Source organism: Triturus cristatus, chromosome 4_1, assembly GCF_964204655.1.
Source record: "Triturus cristatus chromosome 4_1, aTriCri1.1, whole genome shotgun sequence".
Lineage (NCBI taxonomy): Eukaryota > Metazoa > Chordata > Amphibia > Caudata > Salamandridae > Triturus > Triturus cristatus.
Genome location: NC_140585.1, coordinates 1,102,822,975 through 1,102,846,120, shown reverse-complemented (window position 1 = coordinate 1,102,846,120; position 23,146 = coordinate 1,102,822,975). Strand labels below are relative to the sequence as shown.

General features: G+C 41.1%; 1 protein-coding gene across 1 annotated transcript in view; it reads left to right on the top strand.

The window, feature by feature from the left end:
* SLC2A13 (solute carrier family 2 member 13) overlaps positions 1 to 23,146 on the top strand; it is a 1,405,836-nt gene that overhangs the window by 1,014,751 nt on the left and 367,939 nt on the right. The gene's annotated exons all lie outside the window — the stretch shown is intronic.

The following is a 23,146-nucleotide window of genomic DNA, read 5'->3' as shown; positions in this document are numbered from 1 at the left end:
GGAAGGCGGAGGGGCTGGTTTAAACTTTTTGGCTGGGGTGCTTTTGGTTCCCAGTCAGGCTCTGCTTGCGTCTCCTGCTACTCTGTTCTTTCAATTTTCAAACTTGTTTATCTGCACAGGTCACTCAGATCCTTCACAAAATGTCATACACTTGGGGCCAGCGGTGTTGCTGTTTCTCATGGTTTCTCCTTACTGTAGGAAAGAACTAATGTAAATGTGGTGAAAGAAACCCATTTTAAGGGGGATCATCAGCCATATTTCGAGGCAACTCCAGAAATTTCCACTGGGCGTCGAGCCCTGGCATTCCGTGTGCTGGTGAATTTTTTTTAGTCGCCCACCTGTACTGTGGAAGATAATTAGCGGCCCCATGTTGTACTTCTTCTCGAATTGATTTAAGCTAAGATGGTTAAAGTGTGCAATACCCCTGGTAGACTCATCTGCTCTGTGTGGGTCAGTCATTTTCGCTTGTCCTGGGTAGAACTTTCTGGCAAAAAGAGGAGACATTAAGTTTGAATAAATCAACTATTAATATTCTAGCTAAAGGGAGGACATAATCAAACAACAATTAAACCATTGTTGTCTATGGCTGTCATGGAGAGCCATTAGCTTGAATAACCAAATTGAAAAGTGGCGGCTCCTCAGATAAGGCGGAGGAGCATCGTCCCACTGCTAGGAAGCAGCCAAAGAAAAGGAAATAATAAAATGATAAAGTAATGTTATTATCATTTTATTTTGTCCTCCTGCTGCAGAAGCCCGCGTGCGGGAGGGGCGAGTCTGCAGAGCAGGGGAGGAGAGGTAGAACACTCCTAAGTGCGCAATGACTGTTTGATCGGCCCTCTCGTGCCACCCAAACAGTCATGCGCACTTTCTCTGTTCTACATGCAGGCTGCATTACAGCCTGCATGGAGAAAATGGCCACCCCTCCAGCAGTGGGCGCTCAGACCAATCATAATGCTGCGTTGCAGCATTGTGATTGGCTCCCGGGAGCATGGGAGCCATGGTGCTTCCTGTTTCTCACAAGAAGTCAAGAAGATGACGGGACACAGGAGAGGCAGCAGTGTCCGGCCAGCTGGCAGGGCCGTGAGGTAAGTGAATTTTTTTAACCTGATATTCCCCCCGCCCCATTGCCCCCACCTGCCCTACTGCTGCTTCTAGGCAGCAGCCGCAACTGAAATTGTAATCTGTTTTTGCTATGGCATAACAGTGAGAAGCAATATATTTCTCCTGAAGCAGCTGACGCACACTTTAGTGCACAGTAAGTATGAGTGAGATTAACAGTGAATGCAAGTGAGTTACTGGGAATAAAGAAGAATGAATTTAAGGGGGTGTAAGAGAGTGTGAGTGAGAATGAATGAATGGGTGTGAGTAAGGCTATGTATGTGAGTATGAGCGAAGATGTGATGTGATGCTTATGAGTTTGTCACTGACCCCTGCATACTGAAGGTAATTATTGTCTTATAGAGATAGTCAAGGCAAAATACTGGCACTGACATACTTGCAGCAGTTCTTTCATGACAGACACACTAGGGGTAATTTTTGGCATAAAGCAAACCAATAGTGAAATGCTGATACTGGCATATTTGAGGTGATTCATTACATATAGGGCATCTGCGGTAAAATACTGGCATTCTTGAGGAAATTCTTAATATGTGGACTCAAATGGCAAAATGCTGGTACTAGCACAATGGAGGTAATTATTGCCATAAATGTTTACAAACTGGCATTCACATATGAAAGCATTAATACAGCATTTTGAAAGAAATAAGGTAGACTCCTGGGTGCGTCAGGTTTTATTGGCTTGGCACCATGAAATGCTTTGAATATTTAATGAGTCCCCTATCAATTTTTAGCAAATTTATGTGAAAATTGTGATTAGAAATGCACGTTTTCTCCCCATTTCTTCAACTATGTTTTTTTTGTGTGGGGGTGGGGGGCCCTAGAAGAGTTCTGACTTACTCCCTGTGCTTGATCACTATAATTCAGGGCAAGTTTTATGTCCCAGAACTCTTAAATAGTCAGCTGTATAATATAGGTGGTATCTAAAATAGACATTTGTCGGTGTATGCTGTGATACTAATCATGTTGGTATTATGGAACTTCAGCGATGTCATTTGTTGTGATGTTAGGGTCAAGTGACATGCCTTCCTTGAAACAAATCAGGTAAAGGGCCATATAATGTCACTTTTCGTGATGTAATTAAGGTCAAAGGGTATGTGGTGTCACTTCCGTCATCCCTGGCATTTTGGTGAATCAACGCCTATGGGTGCCCAGCTTCCTCTTCACTGCAACCTCTGGGAGAGGATGTAGCCTTACAGCTAGAGCTGCCGACTTTGGAGCTGGGGGACCGAGTTCGAGCCTCAGCGTAGGCTTAGCATCCTGTGATTCTGAGCAAATCCCCTAATCTCCCTGCGCCTACCAAAAAATGAATGTGTCCTTGTGTAATTTAACTGGTGCTCATGTAACGTGCCTTCCGGTCGCGTTCACGGTTTATAAATCTGCCAAAAAAAAACAACAGGCCGCCGCCGCTCCTCCTCATCAACATGGTAAAGAGCATTGGCCGGCCCTATATGAAGAGGGCAGCAGGTCACGGGGTCACTAGCTGACCTCAGAGGCAGCACAGCAGCCGGAGCCGGGCATGATGCGCCATAGCCGGGGGGATAGGTGGGGTCCCTCCATCTGCTCGCCAAATGTTACGTCATAGATCTAAGGCCGACATGATCAAAGAAAATGGATGACAAGGAAGGTTAGATTATCTGGACACAACAGAAAGTTGTGCCTCTACCAAAAATTAGTCCGATGACTCCACTAAAAATGTGAGTGGAACGTGAAAAGCTGTGATTTAGCCCTACAACCAGCTCTCTTGCCAAGTTTAAGAAATAAAAAATGCTGCTTGAAACTGTCCTTTCTTGTCGAGTCTTATTAAAATTCGAGCTGTGGCCGCACGGCGCGGCATTCGGAGAGTTTCAGATGACGAGATGTCTAAACCCTTTCGAGGCACAGGCGCTCATTCCCACATCATCAGAGTTTTCATTCGAAGCAGACGCGGCGATGATTCCTCTCGATATGCGCCTTGCATAAGGCCCAGCTGCGCTCAGACACCTATGCGCGACCTTCAAATTAACAGGAGGCGCGTGCCTTCTGGCGAGCGTGTTGTAAAGCAGCTCCCTCTAGGCTCTTTTCAAACCGCATTTTGATATGTTTTGCTTCCTGTGTTTCCACTGAAATATTTATCTCGGTTGATATTCTCTGCTTGAATTCCCGAATGATCTGCGCTGTGTACAGTTCCGGAATGTGGATTTCCAGACAGCCAGCATGCCGTAAATGGGACACCAGCGTATGTTCCTTCAACGTCAGCGCTGGAATTGGAACAAAATAACCATGGGAACCCCTTAATTGGGATCAAGGTGTGTCAGAGGAGCGGGAGTGGAGTCAGGAGGGGCGGATTCATTTTTAAAAAAGGAGTTGGATTACGACATAAATATTTGCTTTTTTCAAATAAACTGTAAAGAAATTGGCACCAAGGACAAATGTGACAGAAAATCTGTTCTGTATAATTAATTGGCTAATTGTACGAAGAGGCTGCATTTTAAAATATCTTACGGGTTATGGCATCTGGTGCAGAGATCTTTGTGCACCCAGCAAATGTCAGGAGCTAATAATAACAATAATAATAATGGTAAGATAGCTCTGGTGGTTAGTGCACTTGCTGGAGAGATCTGTGTTTTGTCTAGTCACAGTTTTGCCTCCTAATGTAGCATATAGGGTTAATGTGTCAACTGCACAACACATTGTGTAACACACATATCAGAGAGTTGTATTTTATGTAGCTTGGTAAGTGAGTTACTGCTTTTGACACAGAGATCGTTTGTAACGTCCAGTCCATAAATTGGAATTCTTCTAATATCATACAGTGTGCCATTTACCTGCCAAAGTTCTGCATGCAAACTTCAAGTCATGGGTTTAGATCCTTATTCTCTTTTTCTCAATCAGTTACTGTAACAAGTTGGAAAAAAAGGGTGCCTTTGTGTAGCAATGAAGTCTTGTTAGTACAGATAACCCCAACCACTTTACTACGTTTTAAATCTAAATCCTGACCATGCATTCAACATACAATGTCTACAAATATGGATAATATGCAACTCCTACACCTTATAACCCTCATTGTCTTATGTAACATTTCCTATACATTCATTCGCACACATATGTTATATTGTTTCTCTGTGTGTGATGTAAAGTGCTCTAACACCCTATACACTAGGATGAGTAGCACTATAAAGGAATATGTGCCAATTAAATCGTTTTTTTGTAATTAGTCATACACACAGATACATCTGGCGTTCTTACAGTGAAAGCACATCTCTTAAATAGTAGGGAGGGTGAACACAGTTAAGTAAAGTAGTGTGCTTTTGTTTCTTTCCATGCATTGGACGCCTCGGGGCTTCAGATGGCTTCCAGCCAGGATGATACTCAAACAAAAGGTGCGTTGTTGACCCTTTTAATCAGGCCTTTGTTTTGAGCCCAGCTGGAAGAGAAAATAAGAAAGCACCCTGTCTACAAGTTGCTGCTCCAAACAGAAATTAGACTACATGTGGGTGTTGCTAAAATGTGCCACGGTGTTGGAAAATTCCACCAGGACAAATTCAGCATACAGATTTCACTGGGTTGGCCTGATCCCAGTTCTGGCTCGGAAATAGCTGCCAGAGCCGGGATCGATCAGGACCCCACCCATTCCCTGCACTGTTCATCACACATATTAAGCTCATTACACATATAGTCACAATGTACATCTATGTTGCTTTTTTTCTGAACGTTTATGTGGCTTCTAACCCAACTCTGCTCCCCTGCGCTCAATTATAGGTCTGGATTTTGCCTGTGCAGCTGTCAATGTGACCTATTGCTTACAATATTGAGTGGGCTTCAACTAGCCTCTTTCAAGTGCAGCATTGGACTACATCAATGACGACTTTATAACTTTAGGTCTCTCCGTCTGCTCATGCTGGCACTGTACCCCCTCTCTGCTGCCTTCCTCCTTCCCGTCTGCCCTAGTGATTCTACCTGCCACCCTCTAGTATCTCCTTCCCTCAGCCTCCTCCCTGAGTGAACTCCTTGTTAACCTTGCCTAACTTTGCCTCCCATCAGCCTGTCATACGTTCTGCCAGGACCAGGCATTATGTTTTTACTGTATTTACATAAAGCAACTGGGTGGATATGCTATCTTGATCTGCACATCATCATATGTACAAAGGTCATGGGAATTGTAGTATGTCACTCCCCAGCCATTCAGTAATGGGTGCTAGAACAGTGCCAAATACTCATCCACCTAGAGTACTAAACTTTTGGAACTACGAAGTAGTCCAAATCCCAATCCACCCCACAAGCACTGTAGCACACCAGATCAAAGTCACTATAGAAGTTACTCAAACGATTCAATCCTTATCAATGTAAATATGTTCCTTGTTGTTCTGTCCATTCAAAGAGTATGCTAAGTGACACAGAAAACTCCACAAAGTGTTCCAAATCCAGGTTGAGATTTCAGTAATCAATCTTTATTCCAAATTCACATAGGAGCCGACGCGTGTTTCGCCCGGCAGGGCTTCCTCAAGGCTAGGCAGATACGGAGACAAGCTGTCGCGACTCGGGACAACAGTGAGGATGTAACATGGTCCCATTAATGATGACCTTTCCACTTCAAAACGGTTCGGAACTTCCAAAGTAGGATTGATGGTGATAGGATACATCACCACACATGCCATATTTTATATTTGAATCCTAAAGATATGATCTCATCGAAAACAGATGTTTTATAATAGACCGACTGACTATTTCAAAGAAAGAACTCTCATTCTAGCCTTGAGCAACCCCTGCCGGCTGCTGTGTGAATTTGGAATAAAGATTGATTACTGAAATCTCAACGTGGATTTGGAACACTTTGTGGAGTTTTCTGTGTCATTTAGCATACTCTTTGAATGGACAGAACAACAAGGAACATCTTTACATTGATAAGGATTGAATCGTTTGAGTAACTTCTATAGAGACTTTTATCTGGTGTGCTACAGTGCTTGTGAGTTGGATTAGGTTTTTACTGTATAGAAAGGGAGGATATACTGTAGCCTTGCTTGCCTTTTTGTTTCTAAAGGGAAGATATACTGTAACCTTCCTTGCCTTGACTGCCACCCTCTTTTTGTTTCTAAATCAAAAGAGGGTTGGTAGCGAGAGAGCCTTCATCATAGTGCTTACTTTCTTTGTATGTCATAGAAAGTAAGGAAAACTAAAGAAGTATTATAAAGAAGGTCCCCTTACTATCTGACTTTTATTTGAAATATGAATAAAAACAGGACCATAAGGTAAGGATGCAATCATTACAGTCCACCTTTCGTTTCTTTCCTGGCTTTAATATGCATATGCCGCATGCGTTGGCACATTAAACCCAGACCTATTGGCTTTCCCAAGGAATGTTCTATTGTGGTCTCAATTACAGATTACCTAGGGTATAGATTGATAATCTGCCCTATATCATTAAGGCTTTTTAATTACCCTTCACTCAATAACGTCCATAAATCCTCTTTCTTGCGCTAATCAAAGTCAAACAGCTCCGTGTGCTTCTTAACGATTCCTGATGGAAGCGTTTGCATTTCCTGGAAACGTTATTTGTATGAATGCTCTCCTTGTCTGTGTTTGAGGCATGCTGCAAGCAATCACATGCCTTGTGGCACACAGTGCAGCGTACAGGCAAAAGAGAGAGCAAGCATATTCAGAAGAAACACTGGTGGGAAAGTGTGAACCACAACAATAAATTACTGGATCAGACTTCTGTTCCTGGCTTTACATCACCAGTCCCTTTCTGAGACATTTCATAAATATTCATAGGCTTTCCATAGCCTATGTTTGTTAGGAATTATTTATGTTCTGTCAGAAATTATTTAACAAATTTACCTGAATAGAAAACATGGTGCTGAGGAGCCTTTTCCCCTCTCATTTCATATTGTTTAAAATGTGTTAAAGCACAATACTTGTTTTGCATTTTTTTTTTAAATGGTGGTTACAGTTTTTTTGCCTGTCACGAGTGCTCTGTCTCCTTGTGTTTTTTTCAGCAGGCATCTTTTGAGGCCCTGTGTGTTATTTTATGCTGACCCTGCAAGGCAACTCTTGTGAGAATAAATTAGTATTTTTGAAGTACTATATCCACTATTGAATAATTGATAAATAGTTTGAGGAGAGACTATTCCTATCTGATGCACCGCCAGTCTGTGCTTTAAACTTCCTTTGCAGAGCTAAGTCAGCTTTGCAAGCTAAGTTTCACTGGCTCCGTGCCCTCCACTCATCTTTACTCTGAAAGTTGTGGAATGCTGGCTATGCTAATTTGATGTCAGAACTGTAAGATTTCCCATTCCCAGGTGAACTGTAAAAGAAGTTATGTAAAGTAATACAGGCAGAAAAGGCAGCTAGAACGTGATGTGTCTTGGCCCCCTTTCCTTTAATACTAGCTGGACACTGGTGTTCTTTAAGGACGTGCATACACGCGCCCAGCTTTTTCGTATTATTTTCATGCTCTGAGTGTGCTTGAAATTATGACTTTATTAAATGTGTAGCTACTGGTTTAGGACCCTGATCTAGACTTTTAAGACTTCCATTCTGCCATTCCATTACCGCTAGATCTTGCCCTAAATTAGTTAGGTGGCTAATACTAGTTATTGTCAAGTGGGTAAACTCAAGGTTTTTACTTATAATCTTCACATTGCCAGGATTATGATGTGAGACCTGTCAAGCACATCTGGTCAACAGACTACTATTGCTGACCATCTCTGGATCAACAGACCTTTTTGACCCTCCCTTATTTCACACTGTTAGACCTGTCAGGCTTAGGGTGTTTTTACCACAAACGTTTTGCCTTCCTCCTCCATTTTTGCTGAAATTGGTTTTTGTTGGTTTTAGGACTAACCAGTGCCAAAGTGCTTGTGGTCACTCCCCTGAACATGGCAAACTTGGTTTTACACCTGATTGGCATATTTAGCTCACTTATAGGTTCCCTGTAGAGTGATGTGCCATGTACCCAGGCCCTGCAAATGTAATACTACTAGTGGGCCTGCTTCAAGTATTGTGCTACTCACTTAAGTACCCCCCTTAAAACATGACCCAGGCCTTCCATTGCAGCCTTAATGCAGTTTTAAACTGCAAATTCAACTTGGCAATATAACTCCTTTGCCAAGCCTTAAACTCCCCTTCTATTACAAAAAAGGTAGGCCTTAGGGAGCCCGTAGTACAGAGTGTATTGTAATTTTAAAGGTTGGACATATACTTTTTATGTTTTACATGTCCTGGAAGTGAAACACTCCTAAATTTCTTTTTCACTACTGTGAGGCCTACCAGTCCCGCAGTATAACATTGGGCTGGATTATTACATTTAATAAGTGCTAAACTTTTGATTGTGGAAAGATGAGCATTTCTTGTTTGGTATGTATGAAATTGTAATAAAAATTCCTCTTTAATGGTACAGTTGGATTTTAAATTATAATTGTGAAAATGGCACTTTTAGAAACTTGCCATTTTCCCTCCTCCTGCCATTTGGTGCCTGCAGCCAGTCCTAGGTCACATGACTAAGTGTAATAGGCAGTTAGACTTTGTGAATTTCCTCCCAGATAGTCACACTATAGAGGGATTTGGTGTGCCTCAATGGACATCTGCTGGCAAGAGGGGGGTAGAGCTGGGTACAGCTCCAGTTGCAACTGAATAGGCTGTTCTCTACCTTCACACAAAGAGCTTGTCACCACTGCTTTATTTCTGCAGCCAGCTTGGAGCCAGGCGAGTCAGACAATTCCAAGCACTTCAATGTGAAATTTCTCCTATTTTAAAGAAGGACCTGGGGAAAAAAAATTGACCTTCAGACCCACTCTTCAGTTGACTTTCTACACCTACGAAAGGACTCTGCCAGAGGACTGCCTTCTGCTGCTGTGGCCTGCTGTGTCATCCACAAGAGTGCTTTGCTTCACCTGGAAGGACTGCTTTGCTGCCTGGAACCTGCCTTCAACCCACAGAGGCCTGCCGTGCTGCTTGAGCCCTCCTTATTCACCTGACCCCAGGACTACCGAGTGACTCCAGGGGCTAGTTTACTCGCCTCCTATTCAGAGACAAAGGGACATGACAGTCTCTCACCATATTGAACTCACACCAGGAGCCAGCCTGAGTGAGTCCTAACCCCCCAAGTGGTGCCCCTCTAGTCCTGAACCCTTGGTGGTGGTTTAAAAGGTGCCCAGAAAGCCAAAATCCCAAACCTGGGACATAGAAAGTTTTTGAAAACTGATAGAAGATCGGGACCATCCTGCTCGTCTATCCGCCCAAGGGTCATCTCCGTCAGCCTCACTTCACGGCAGCTCCAGCTACATTCTTCTCCACAGCAACAAATCCTGTTCAGCGGTCCTTCACCAAAGGCATAGCAGCCTCCTGGAACTCTCGTCGGCTACAGCCTCGTGCCTCAACCCGGTGGAGATTTTTAGACTTCCAAAAAGTGACTGAGTCTTAACATAGAAATCTTCACCATGACTTTCTCCAGAGGCTACTCAACAAGGACGTTCCCTCCTAGGACACTGCCTGTAGCCTTGCGAAGTCTGAAGATCAGCGCCGACCTCCCAATCCACTTTCTGTATGCAACCTGGTCTCGTGCGACTCTAGTTTTTACTAAAAACGTAAAAAGTCTTACCTCTGGTTCTACTGATCTGATTTTTGTTGTTTTGCTGTCAAATGTTTCATTATAATTAGAGCTCCCGGTTTTATGGTGTTTATTTTTTTGACATTTCCGTCTGTATTTATCCATATTTATTTTTTGTCAACTGTATCTGTATTCATCCATATTTATTATGGTTTTTGTGTAAAAAGTAAAGCTTAGACTGGTATATTTCCACATTTATTTAAACAATAAATATGCAGTCACGCTTGAATGCCTGTGAGGTTTCCGTCATATTAACACCTGCAGAAGATAAATCAATGCACTTAACTGAAAATATGTACATTTCAATTTTAGCCTTGTGCATATCTACTGCTGTTTACGCCTCTTTACTAAAATTCCTTTTTTAACCCCTTTACCTATCAATCCACACAGTAATTGGCCTGGCAGTCATGGCAAAGTGTATTTAGAATCACTCAAAAAGCACCTAATTTCCGTTTTTATCCACGTTTAAAAATAAATACAGACAAGAAAATAAATGTTTTTCTGTCTGTATTTATCTGTAAAAATCAGTAAAAACGGAAAACGGGGAGTCTTAATTATAATTTACACTATTTTGTTATATTGGTGTAGGGTTTTTCTTGTACTGTTTTCACTTTATTACTATTTGTGTGCTGCCTAAATACTTTACACATTGCCTATAAGTTAAGCCTTGCTGCTTTTTGTGTGCCAAGCTAACCAAGGTTAAGCAAAGGTTAATTTAGTGACTTTTTGTGGTTCACCCTGACAGGTATCGTGGCAATTGCTTGGCCAGGGCCAACACCCCAGTCTAACAACAAACCAATTTCTGACACATGGTCTTCTTTCCCCCTTTTGTCCCCTATTACTCTGAGATATGACTTGTGTGGTCTCTAGGTCTTTACAAAAACGCTAAATGAACAAGAATACATTATTTTGATGCAGTTTTCAAGGGCTGTTTGGTGTTAACCGATTGACGTTTAGTCACTATAAAGCAACATGTGGTGCTCTAGAAACACTCGCTGGGTCTGCCTCATAACATTGATCTTATCCAGTTCAAAGTGAATATAGAATTGAGTTGAGTGATTGTCTGCAGATAGAACTTTTTAATGAGTTTTTATGCAAAGGACATAAAACACAAAGAATTGACCTTAACTTGGGGTTGAACATTGGCATCATTAGTGGTTAAACTCTTACAAAAAAGACTCCCATATAGACCAACTGCTGAACCTCTGTGTTGTAAAGCCCCCTTGATCAAATGGAAAATAATTGTAGACAGATTAGAAGCTTTAGAAGTTATTTTAAATAATTTGTTTTAAATGAGTATTTTCTATTTATGAAAAAGTGATTTTTAATAGCATTTGCTTAATCCTGTCAATTAGTTCCAAAGTTAGGAAGCATTTATAGGACGATAATTAAGCCAACACATGTTTCGTGAATTAAACTGTCATTTCACCGGGGCTTAAAACAATCAACTATATAAATGATAATTATATAAACAAATAAGAGATAGGGCCATTATGTATCCTTGAAAATTAACAAGCATGTGACAAAGTCAAGTTGAGAAACCGAAGAATTGATATGAGATTGGCCAAGAGTCAAAGAATATGGGACAAGAGAACATTCGATGGGATTGAATTTCATGTAACATGTAAAATGTAATTCTGATGTATGCTAGTTAAGGGAGATTAGTGGATACTATATGCATTTAAACATATTGGTAACAGTAAAAGTGTGAAGATGGCAAGAGTACTTTTAGTAGCATGAAAAAAGTCAACATTTGTTCTGAGCCTGCCAAAGGATACCATGGAGAGATGTCGCATAGATTAAACCGTTTACAAATCAATCATATACTACTGATAAGTAAACAATGGAGTGTGGAAGGTTATAGCAGAATTAAAAGGTAGAACACAAAATAACAACACTAGAAGTTACCTTAGAATGATGTGATGAAGTTAAACAGCACAGAGTGCTATATTAGTAGAAGTGAATACCAAATCGATGTGGAGATTGATAAACTGTGCCCGAATTTGAGGTGAATTCCAAAGCGTTATCCGATTTGAGATATACATTCAAATCACTAAGGCTGAAGTGCCTATTCGTTAAAGAGGAATTGAGGTTCGCATTGTTAAATAGAAGAGAAATATTCTTGCCAGAATAATAACAAATTTCAGGAGTAAATTAATTCGACTAAGTTTAGCGTAAAATAAGGACTGCTGATGATTCAATAATTAATTTAAGCATCTACAAGGTAATGTGGATATTAAAAACAATATAGGCTATTTGAAACTAGTTACCAGAGTATCCAGTAGATCAATGTGCTAAGTGATGCTAACTTAGGCATATAGACCTTGCCACAAAGTGTCAGCATGTAGGGCGGCATGTAAGCCACATTGACCCTCTTAGCACGATAGCGGTGCACTCAAAAGGTAGCTGTCAAGCCATGGCATTCGAGGTTTAAGTAGCGTGTCCCATTGTGAAAATACTGCATGTACATTTTAGGACAGTCTGTGTGACAAAGGAACTCTGTGGCTAAGAGTTGTGTTAAATGTGAGGTTTGTAAATTGATGGGTCAATTAAAGTAAGACCTTAAGAGAACAAGCATTTACAATGCAATGGTCTCGGCAATATTATAGGTAGAGCTATTGGTATTGCTCATTATTTTTTTGTCATTTTTGTATCCCTAAATAAATGGCATTGTCATTTCTATTGGCATTAGTTTTTTTTTTGCATATGTGATACCTATTGCATTAGCAGAGAGAGTGAGGTAGTGAGATAGAGAGAGAGAGTGAGGTATTGAAATAGAGAGTGAGGTAGTGAGAGAGTGAGGTAGATAGAGAGTGAGGTAGTGAGATAGAGAGTGAGGTAGTGAGATAGAGAGAGTGAGGTAGTGAGAGAGTGAGGTAGTGAGGGAGAGGGATGTTGTGAGGTAGTGATATATAAGCATAGAGTGATGTTGTGATGTAGTGAGATAGAGAGAGGTAGTGAAAGAGAGAGTGAAAGTGAGTTAGTGAGATAGAAAGAGTGAGGTAGTGAGATAGAGAGTGATTGAGGTAGTGAGTGAGAGAGAGTGAAGTTGTGAGGTTGTGAGCTAGAGAGTGAGGTAGGGATGTTTTGAGAGAGAGAAGTTGTGAGATAGTGAGGTAGTGAGATAGAGTGGAGTAGTGAGGTAGAGAGAGTTATGGAAAACACAAATTATCTAAGGTGAAGATAAATATAAACGGGACCTGCAGCGAGGACTTAGATGGCCATAAGGATTTTTAACGTAGTTGTTGACGACTTAATCAGTATTGTAGAGCACGTCATCTGAGTTCACGTATCTGCATGTATAGCGCCAAAGAACATTCTTGAAGTGTTCGCAGAGAACAGCGCTTCTTCGTTCAAGACCTCTTCAGTTTAAAGTTATTTATGTGGCAGGGGGAGCGGCGCAGTACTGCAAGGGCACCCAAAAAAAGGCAATGAACAAAATCAAAGAGTGAGCGAAGGAATCATGAGACCGCAAGGGAAGTATGAAAAGCGTGGGTACACATAAGGGGAAGGGTCACAGTACAAAGGCGCCGGTTTAATTGCACAGTTGTAAAAAAGGAATGTTGAAATAAAAGGTGCACTGGGTGTATAGAGGTCGGACGGTGGTAAACAAGCGGTTATATTTCTCATTAGACCAAAACAGTGGGACCAAAGAAGTGCATTCTGGCAAAGCTGTCCTCCTCGACAACCACATGCACCTCAAGCCCTCTAGGGCACAGGTGTGTGCCTCTTACAGTTTGTGATATAATTGCAGCTCTGAACCCTGACTCGCGCGTCACCAGCTAGGGCACACTCGCTGCTTTCACCTTAGAGCTTCTTGTCCGCAGCTTAGCCCCCCAAAGGCTCTCAACAGAGTCCCGATGCTGCCGGAGAGCAGTGCGGCCATCACAACACCCTGTTTATGTCCTCTATGCAGCTTGCAGATTTCACCCTGCCGTCAGAGCAGAGATCTGAGTGCAGTTCTAAAGCATGCAGGAGAAAAGTCAAGGCACGAAGCGCGTGCGCACCCCTGCAGAACGCCTGTTCAGCGCATGAGCGGAGAAATGTAGTTTTATCTTCACGATACAACTGTCGTTCTACGTGCTACACATGCGCTTGCTAGTGCTTTAAATTCTACGCATGCGCAATATAACGGAGTGCAATTTATTTCTCTTTCTAATTTTGTAAAAAAAACACGTTTGCGTATTGAGTTGGTATTGCGCTGTCTTGTGCGTCTATAGTTATTAAAGAGTAGGTGCAAAGTGGAAACAATTACTTGTTGGAAATCAAAGCAGAGAAGGGAATAACTAATTGGATTGTCAGGACGTCTGATTTCTCTTTCACCTGACAACAAACAGCTCTAGAAAGGAGACGAGTCAATAGTCCAAAAATCCACGCATACCCATCGAACGTAGAAGGTCATGGCAAACAACAAAAGAGCAAGGACGAACAAACAGGCAAAATGCCTTACCTATACGCACAACAGCAAGAAGATCCTCACGGCCGGAGGACAGCAAAAAAATGGCGGATGGAAGAATCGTAACTTTTTCGGATTCGGGGGCGTGTTCATGCTGTTTTAAAAGGGCGTGGCTAAAAAGTGGAAAGAACAGCAAGGAACACGCCCCCGATTCTGAAAAAGACGGAGCCTATTTGGAGGGACGGCTCTCTCCTCCAATGCCTGGCCTCCGTTTAGGAAGCCAGCCAATGGAGGAGAGACAAAAAGAGAGGCGGGCTAAGGAGCCACTCTAGGAAACCTTAAATCTCGACTTCCGGTTCTGCCTTCGGCAGACCGGTAGTCCTCGACCTAAAAAGGAGGTCGGAATGTTTTTTTTTATTTTGGAAAGTGTAATTGACTAAGTTTTGCAATGGGTAGTAAGCATTAATCGTAATAAAAAAATTAGCTATTTTTCCAAATGATGCCTCTGGTGATGAATGATTTTTTTTTGAGAGTAGAAGGAAGAATTGGAGAAGGGACAGGGGGTTCAGTAGAGAGAAGGAGGGGGTATGGCAAAGGAATAGGGGAGGTTTAATGTGTATTGACTTAAGGAAGGAAAAGCAAAGTGATAGTGTAATGCAGGAGTTTACTCATGGTTGTAAGTTGGGGTACCCTCTGTCTTGAACTCTGGTACCCCTGGCTTTACCCGTGGTATCCCTGGTCTCAGGAATCATAGCAGGAAAATAATTCAAACTTTTCCAGTAAAGTCTTGTTTACTTTAAGTAGTTTTCAAACAATGCATTCTCTTTTGCCCCTCAGCATCAAATAGAAGGCTGTTGATGGCTGAAAGGTGGACCATGGTGCCAACCTTTGGTGCCAGGGTACCTAGTAACAACTACGTTTTTTTTCTAAAAAATGTATTTTCAGTTTAGCATAACGATCAATCAATGACAGAAGTTCAACATCTGTCAGGAAATAACATATTGCAAGCATCAACTGCAGGGCAGAGCCTAAACTTCACATTTCACGTTATTACAATCCCTCTTTTCACTGAAAATTATACATATTTCTTTCGTCGGGCTCCACCAGTGCCTCTTATACAGCATTACATGCAAGTATCTCTTATGATGGGCCTGGCTAGTTGGAGAATAGATGTCCATTTCTTTAAAAGCTGAGTTAAAGGTAATTGTGAATATTATTGTTGGCAGAGGAGAACAAACATTGGATATCCATGTCTAAGTCTACAGGTTTTTACAGCAGTTTTCTAGAATGATTAATTATGCTGTGTTCTGTTTCCTTTATATCAAGTTATGACTGTAACCTCTATAGCCAGGGGGAAAAATGGTGTCAAACCCCCATTTGATTTCATCTCGGCAAGACAACCACTGCCTTCCTGATCTCATCTGTACTACGCTTTTTAATTAAGATGTCATTTTTTGGCTCTAGTAAAGACACAGTTTCAAGTCAGCAAAGCAGTTATGAATTTAGATTACTTAACTGTATTGTTGTGTAGGGCTTCCATAGGAAGCCTTTATCGTAAATAACCATATCAAAATCTCGTTATTCAGTGCAGTGACGTTTCAACAGAAGTTAACCAAAGCTGGGTTGGCCAAAGTGGTTAATCACTGTTGTGATGTCATCCACAAAAAAACACTTCCCCTTTCTTCTACTACCTTGCCCGAGTTTCCACAGACCTACAAACAATGGCAGGACTGCGGTTGGCGGTCCCACCTGCCTTCTCCCACCTCTTTCCACATCTCAACATACCTGAGGGAGAATTAAGAACATGGAGGGTGCTGCGCCTGCGCTAACCGCCTTCTACTTTGTCAGCGTGGGTCTCTGCAGACCAGAGGAAATGAAGCTGCAATGACAAACAGCTCTCATTGAACCTCGGTTAGTGTGGAGGCGGCTCTACACTCTTAGTGTAAGAGTGGGTAGCTTGGCTTTGGGCTGTGAAAGGTGTGAACTAGCGTAGAGGGTGGTGGAGGTGGGTGGCAGGATGGCAAGTTATTTTGTGTTCAGTTTTGGCAGAGGTTGAGGATTACACAAAAGTTGGTAGGGGTGGCTAGCAAGAGGCCAGGTATTGTTTTGGTCCAGTTTGTGTGAAGAGGGCTGGGAAGTGTATGCATAAGGTGGTGTGGGTGGGTGGCAGAAGGACAGGTATTATTTTATATTTGGCGATGGGCTGGGAGGGTTTTTTCAGAGGCTAGTGGTGGTGGGTATCAGGGGTCCAGGTATTTTATTTATTTTTATTTGGGAGAGGGAAGGTATATGTTGAGGGTGGCGGGGTATAGGAGACCCTTTTTTAATACAATTTTTACACATTATATATGGTTCCCTGAGTACTCTTCTGCCTCTGCATACAAGTGAGAAGCAGGAGCAGATGATTTTGTGAGGCTTTTACACCCTAAAATCATAGATGGCTCAACATTGAATAGTGGAAATGGTTTTTCTTCTCAGGGTTTTTTTTAAAGACATCATAGACAACTCGATCCATTTGATGTCACTAAAAACCCCTCTGTGAAACACATCCCTGTTATTCACAGTTATTTATCTATACTTGCACACAAGCAGTGGGATGTCAAGGAGGTACATTTTTTTGCTTTTGTTGCCTTGTTTTTTTGGCGGTGCCTGTTGCCAATGCAATGATTCCAGATTTCTTTCCTGCAAACCCAGGGGAACACTGACAGTTCTCTATGCGCCTTATTTTATTCATCACGTTTGCTTAGTCATTTTCTCCGAAGGAAACATTGATCATTCAACCATGTTGCACACCGGGGGCAATGTCAACATCCCTTCATGACAAAAATGATGTACAGCTGGGATACCAGGTCCACAGCGGCATCTGTGCACACACTGCAGCAAAGTTATTGGACATTTATACTTTGCTTTTTCACTATAATTTCTTGGTGTTTTTGTTACTTTAGAACCACTCTCCTGGCCCAATCCTTATTTAAATGTTTGATGTAGTTTGCCCTGTTTTTAGTTTTTATCCTGTTCGATTTTAATTCCTATGATGCGTCTTTATTATTCTTATGTTAATTTAATTTGTCTTTTCAGGTCGTAATAGATTTCTCTTTTTAAGTTGCTGTATTTATTTTTGTATTGTTTTTCTTTTGGCATTTTCTTATTTTTTCTTGTGACTAGATGTTGCCTGTGTGCTTACTTTTTTTCTTTTGTATTTGCCGGGAAAGTTCAAGTTGCAGAAATTCAGTCTATTATCATTACCATATTAAATCCATAAATACATCCAGAATCACAACTTTAAGAATGATTAAAAAAGGCACATCTCAATGTACATACAGGATTTTAAAAAAAAAATCAATTAATAAAAGATCTCATGCCACCTCACTGATCATTGCGATATCCGGTAATTTGGAAGTGGCAGCGGTCACGACTACAAAGCTAGACATCCTTATGGCCTTGCCATACGAGCATCCATTAGAACCTTCACAGTAGGAAGTCTCCCGCTAGCAACGTGTTAGCAGATTCTATATCAAGCCACACATCTGCACTTTCTCGAACTGCGAGAGACAATCTCTAAGAATATCATACTCTCTTCACCTTAGAGAGTCTTCCAGTAGGGTACTTGGGCTTAAGTACCTTTTTTATAGCGAGTCAATTTAGACATGAATTGTTTTGAATATCCTACAATCTACTGGCATCCATTTTTTAAGTACCAACGACCCTTTGGCTCTCAGGGTACCTAAAGAGACTTAACCAACTTGGCTTTAGGACCACCACAGTAACAACTCAGAATTATCTTGGTTCCTTTTTGCCATCATACCTACCTTCTATTTACTTTGGATTTGTATCGATTTATTTCTGGAATCTTTGTGCTTTCCTAAAGAAGGCACTGTGTACACTGAAATGCGCGTAGAAAATACATACAAGAACATTTATGAATTTGCCACTGCTCTGTTCTTTGTATTATATGTATACTCCTTGTTGTATATGTGATGTCTAACTTCAACTTCACTTATAGTTATTGTGAATATCTTTATATGTACATATGTAATGATTTCTTGTTAGTTCTTTGTTCTATTTATGTTGTCAAGTTATTCATGACCCTTTACATGTTTTTTTTTTAAATGGCTATTATGGAGATAAAAATATATCAATAAAATGAATCTACTTTTTTAATATTGGGTCTAATGTACACTGAGTCCTTTTCACTGTAAGATTATATTGTCATAGGTATAGATACCTTTTGTTAATCTTGTTGCCTGGGGATGTTATTTTCATAATTGCTATTGCCCTAGGAGCCTACATTAGTTGCAGGGGCTCCCTTTTTGTCATTATAACCTCCCTGATCCCTTACAGTTTATCTGTCAGCCCTTTTAGGAACTCCCATATTGCATTTAAAAATCTTCCTTTTGCACAGACAATATTTAAAAATCTCATATTTATCAACAGGCTGAGGGCCTGATTCCGATTAATAATCATATAAGCAATGAAAACAGTCTTTAAAAACTCTAAGTTCATCTAGGAACCCCAGACAATCCAATAAAATATGTAGTCCACTAAATTTTGCCTCAAAATGCACATGTACACATGCCCTGCTCCTCTGTCATTGCTGCTTTTACCTTTGTATCTGCGTGATATGGGCTTAACCCGACCCAAAAGTTTAGCATAGCCTTCCTAAACTTGGAACTTGGCAGGGCCTTGATATAGGGGAACATGTCATCATTTCTCCAGCCTTTTACCAAACACTGAGAAGACGATTTTCTCTCCAAATAAAGCAGATCCTCCTCTCTTGCGCTTTTGCTTGCAATAGCGCATAGCTCCTGCTTGGGGATCGGTTGCCCTGTCTTTCACTGATGACAATGTAACATAAAGTTCCATGGCATGCACCTAAATTGAGAGGCCTTTCTCAGTTCACTTTTCTTTATCTCCATTTTATAGAGGCGGGATATTTCAGGGTTACCCTCTCCATTCAATATCTGCCAAAAGTTCACCATTCACCGAGACAGGATTTGGTATGTCTGGGCTACATTAAGGCAATCCTAGGCCTCCGCCTTAGGTAACTGGCACATAGGTGCTGAATTGTAATTACATTCCTCAAATATTGCTCTTTGGGTCCTGGAGAAGTCTCAACAAAATTTCATTTTACCGAGCTCCAGAAATAATTTTGTATCAGAGCAGGGTTTTGGAAATGATAGCGTGGAAAGAGTCCAAATCTTAATTTCATCAACGGTTCAACCTGTGACTTACAAAAATGGGTTCCAGCACTGTGTCGAATTCTTCTTCTCTAGGCGACAGATCTTTGCCACCGTGTTTTAATGGTAGCAAAATTCAAATCATCTCAATCAACAATATAATTTAGCACTTCTCGAGTTCAGTCAATAATGCGAGTTTTTAATTCAGTTTTAAAACCTTTATTCTCATAATGAGTTTAGTAAATATATTTATCTCTTTATTTAATTAGTGAATTAGATAACATCGCATTACAGAAATTAATCAAGAAAACTATGGTTGGATTCATAGTCAATGCAAAAGAACAGCGTGTTCCATAAAGGAATTAATCCCTAATCTAAATAAAAAAGATTAGTATTGCAAGATATTGGAACCCATGAAGAGTTCGAGAAAAGAGTGAGATCAATGGAGCATGAGATTTAGAAGTCGACTTCCTCCTAAAGAGTAGTTCCTTGAGACTCAGCTGAGTCCTAATATTTTAGAGTATCAGTGTTTAGTTGCAGTAGCAATCCGTCATATAAAGCCTCGGTGCAGACAAATAAGGGAAGACAGATGCAGCAGTAGCCACAACTATCAAAGTTAGGAATTGGGCAGTAGAGCCTAGCAGCTTCACCTCCAAAGTGGCAGGTATCAGCCGTCAGCATAAAGCCTCAGCCAGCCTTCCGCATCAAGCATTCACTTTCCAACTAGAACATGCACTTATATAATACGACATATACATGTATTACTACAAAGTTGCAGGTTCGACCACTTCTATCCAAAGAAAAGACATCTTCGTTCTTCCTTTCCCATGGATAACACATGAAGTCGACAATCTACTATCAAATATGTAACAGACACGGTTAAGGATTTGTGCTTGTACAATATTTGACCTTGGTTCCTAGGGAAGCTTAAAGCAGAGTCTATTCTATCATTTATTAAATGTTTCACTGAGTTACAACCAAGTATGCTATAGACAGAAACATTCCCTAGCAGATTTCTAGTTAAGTAATGCTTTTCGGATTTCATTTCAGTAAGTTATTGTTAAAAAATACAGTTTCTATGCATTATTTTAATGAACACGAGATAGATAGGAAGTTCAGATCTAGTGCAACGGAAACATGGAGCTTAAAGAAAAAAATAATTTTATAAAATGGGATAATTCTACAGTTATGAGAAAGAATCTAAGCAAGTCCTATTGAGGTCAAGCTATCAAATACATTTGTACATGGTTCAGGATTTTCTAAAGCCTCTACGTTTTTAAAGAGAAAACTAACTGCGGCCTATCAGTGAATATGACTGCTGCGTGCATTTTCTGGTGTACGTGTCATTTTACTGTGTTTTCACGTTAACATCTAAAGCAACTTATCAGCATTGGTTATTTAATTTTGAATGAATCTTTTCATCTTTCTCAGTACGATCAGCAAAGCACTTCTTGTTTACCCAGTGGGAAGGGGGCGGCCTAAGCCGCATTTAAAGTATAGAGATGGTGGCAAACGAAGGGGCAAATGTTATTCATAACTGTTGCAAATAGCACATGCAAATGGCACCTGCTTCAAAGAGGAAAATTGAACTCATGGCTCAAAATAAAATAAAAATTACCTGCCTGAAGCACAAAAAATTAGCAAGTAGCTCAAAAAGCACTACAGTTCAGAATGGGGAACAAAGGAAACACACCATTGCAGTCTTTCATCTGGTAGCACAGCAACCCTTAGTGCCTGATCCCCTTCTTGTACTCACTCCTGGGTGGCGTTGGAGCATAATGACATTGGAATGTAGTGGGACAGGACAGAGAAAGAGACACATGGCCCTGCATGAAAGTATTATATAAGTCAAATATATACTGTCTTAAAAAAAATTAAAAATTAAAAACATGCCAATCATCGTAACCCCTTAGCTCCTGAAGCTTTTCCTGAGTACTTCTTTAGATGTTTGGTGCATTTCGATCTAATTTACCAAACTTAGACATTTCCAGGAATCTAGACGTCCGGGGTGAGGGGACTTGCATGGATTCCATGGCTTTTCTTTCAACTTGAATAACTTGCGATCCCTAAACTATGGCTAAAATCACACATTTTCCTCGCATTTCTGTGAGGGAAAGTTCCAGAATCAGCAGGGATACACCAAATTCCTCCCATCCAGTATTAATTCATGAAGCACGTTCATTGACAGGGTGTTCTTTCTATAAGTATTACTTTTACTTAATGAAGCTTTTACTTCATGGGCCATGAATTGCTTCATAAAGACTGTTGGCCTAATTACAATGTCGGGCGGAGTTTCATCCGTCTGACATCATCTCGGTCAAGGGACTGATCAAAAGCCAGTTGGAGGTCCCGACCAACTAATTAGGATGCGACCGAACACTGTTCGGTCGCACTCCTATACTTTACGATGGGAGCATGCATTCCGACCGGAATGCATGCTCCCATTGTAAAAATTCGAGGTGCAGTTCATCCCTGCACCTCATGGCAGGCACCTCAAGGTGCCTGCCAGAAGGTGCAGAGATCAACATGGGGGCACCATAGGTGCCCCTTGGCTACAACCGGAAGGCGTGCACCAAAGGGGGCCCTGCTAGGGGCCCCCAAAGTCAAGTTCCTGCAGCCTGTCTGTGTCGGAAAGTCTGGCACAGAAAGGCTGTCTCCACCTGACATTGTGATCCCTCGGGCGGAAAGAGCAACCGTTGGGATTACTGAAAGCATTCACACTGGCAGATGGGCTCAGATGGAAGCCAGTCGGAGTGGCCGGTTGCATTCCTTTGCGACCGACCCCATCATAATGGGTCGGTCGGAAAGGAATCAGAGTGGTGGGTGTCTCTCACATAATTTGCTAAAGTGTAATTACACAAAATTACCTCACAACTAAGTGGAATAAAGTGGGGAGTGTAACCCTGCATTTAGTGGTGTTTCACAGAGCAAAATGCACCCATGCGTCCAAAATGGACCAGTGGATGCATTTTGCGCAAACAAAACAGCACTAAATATAACAGAGCGCGAACACCAGTAGTCACTCAATAAGTTTGTTGCTCTTGCAGTAGGATTTTTGTGCCAAGTTGCTCATAATTATGCAAAGAGGAGTAATTGTGTGATTTTCTATAATTTTGCATCAAAAGAGTAATGCAAAACTACCGAAATTACCCATGCGTTATTGAAATTTTGCCCAGACCAACTGAGCACTCAATACACTAGATAGGTTTTCCCCTTTCCCATGTACGAGAGCACATTTCCCACAAACCCAGACAAAATGGTCACCACCAAAACTACCAGTCATATGCCAACATAACAACAATGAAGTCAAATATGTATTTCACAAAATCGGCCTATCACAGAAGTGCCTCTTTCTTTGCTGCTGATGGCACAAGATAACCAGCATGTGGGCCTTAAAACTCCCATTTTTCTTTTTTTTTTTCTCCTGTGGACATGTGGCCCAGATAGTGTGAGGCCATGTTGTATGTGCATTCCATGTTTGTGAGATATCACTGCCCAGACTTCCCCAGCTCTGAATGGGCAGTCACCACAAGATACACACTTCACATTATTCTAAGGTAATACAAATAGTATTCCACATTTTATTTTTATCACAACGTGAATAACTTTTCTTATTTGTTTGATTCTCACCATGAGCTGCTATTGAGTGAGAAGGATGACGCAGTTTTCAATTTATTCATGCCAATCGTTTCATTACCCATTTCAGTGGCAAGCCATCATTTTGTATTCCTTTACGTTCTAATTTATGATGCACTAAACATACAAATAACTGTTTGTGAATGACTACAATCTCTATTCCATCATAAACAAAATCTTGCAAGCGCATATAATTTCTGCCTTTAGATTCTGAGTTTGCCCTTAGGTCATTTG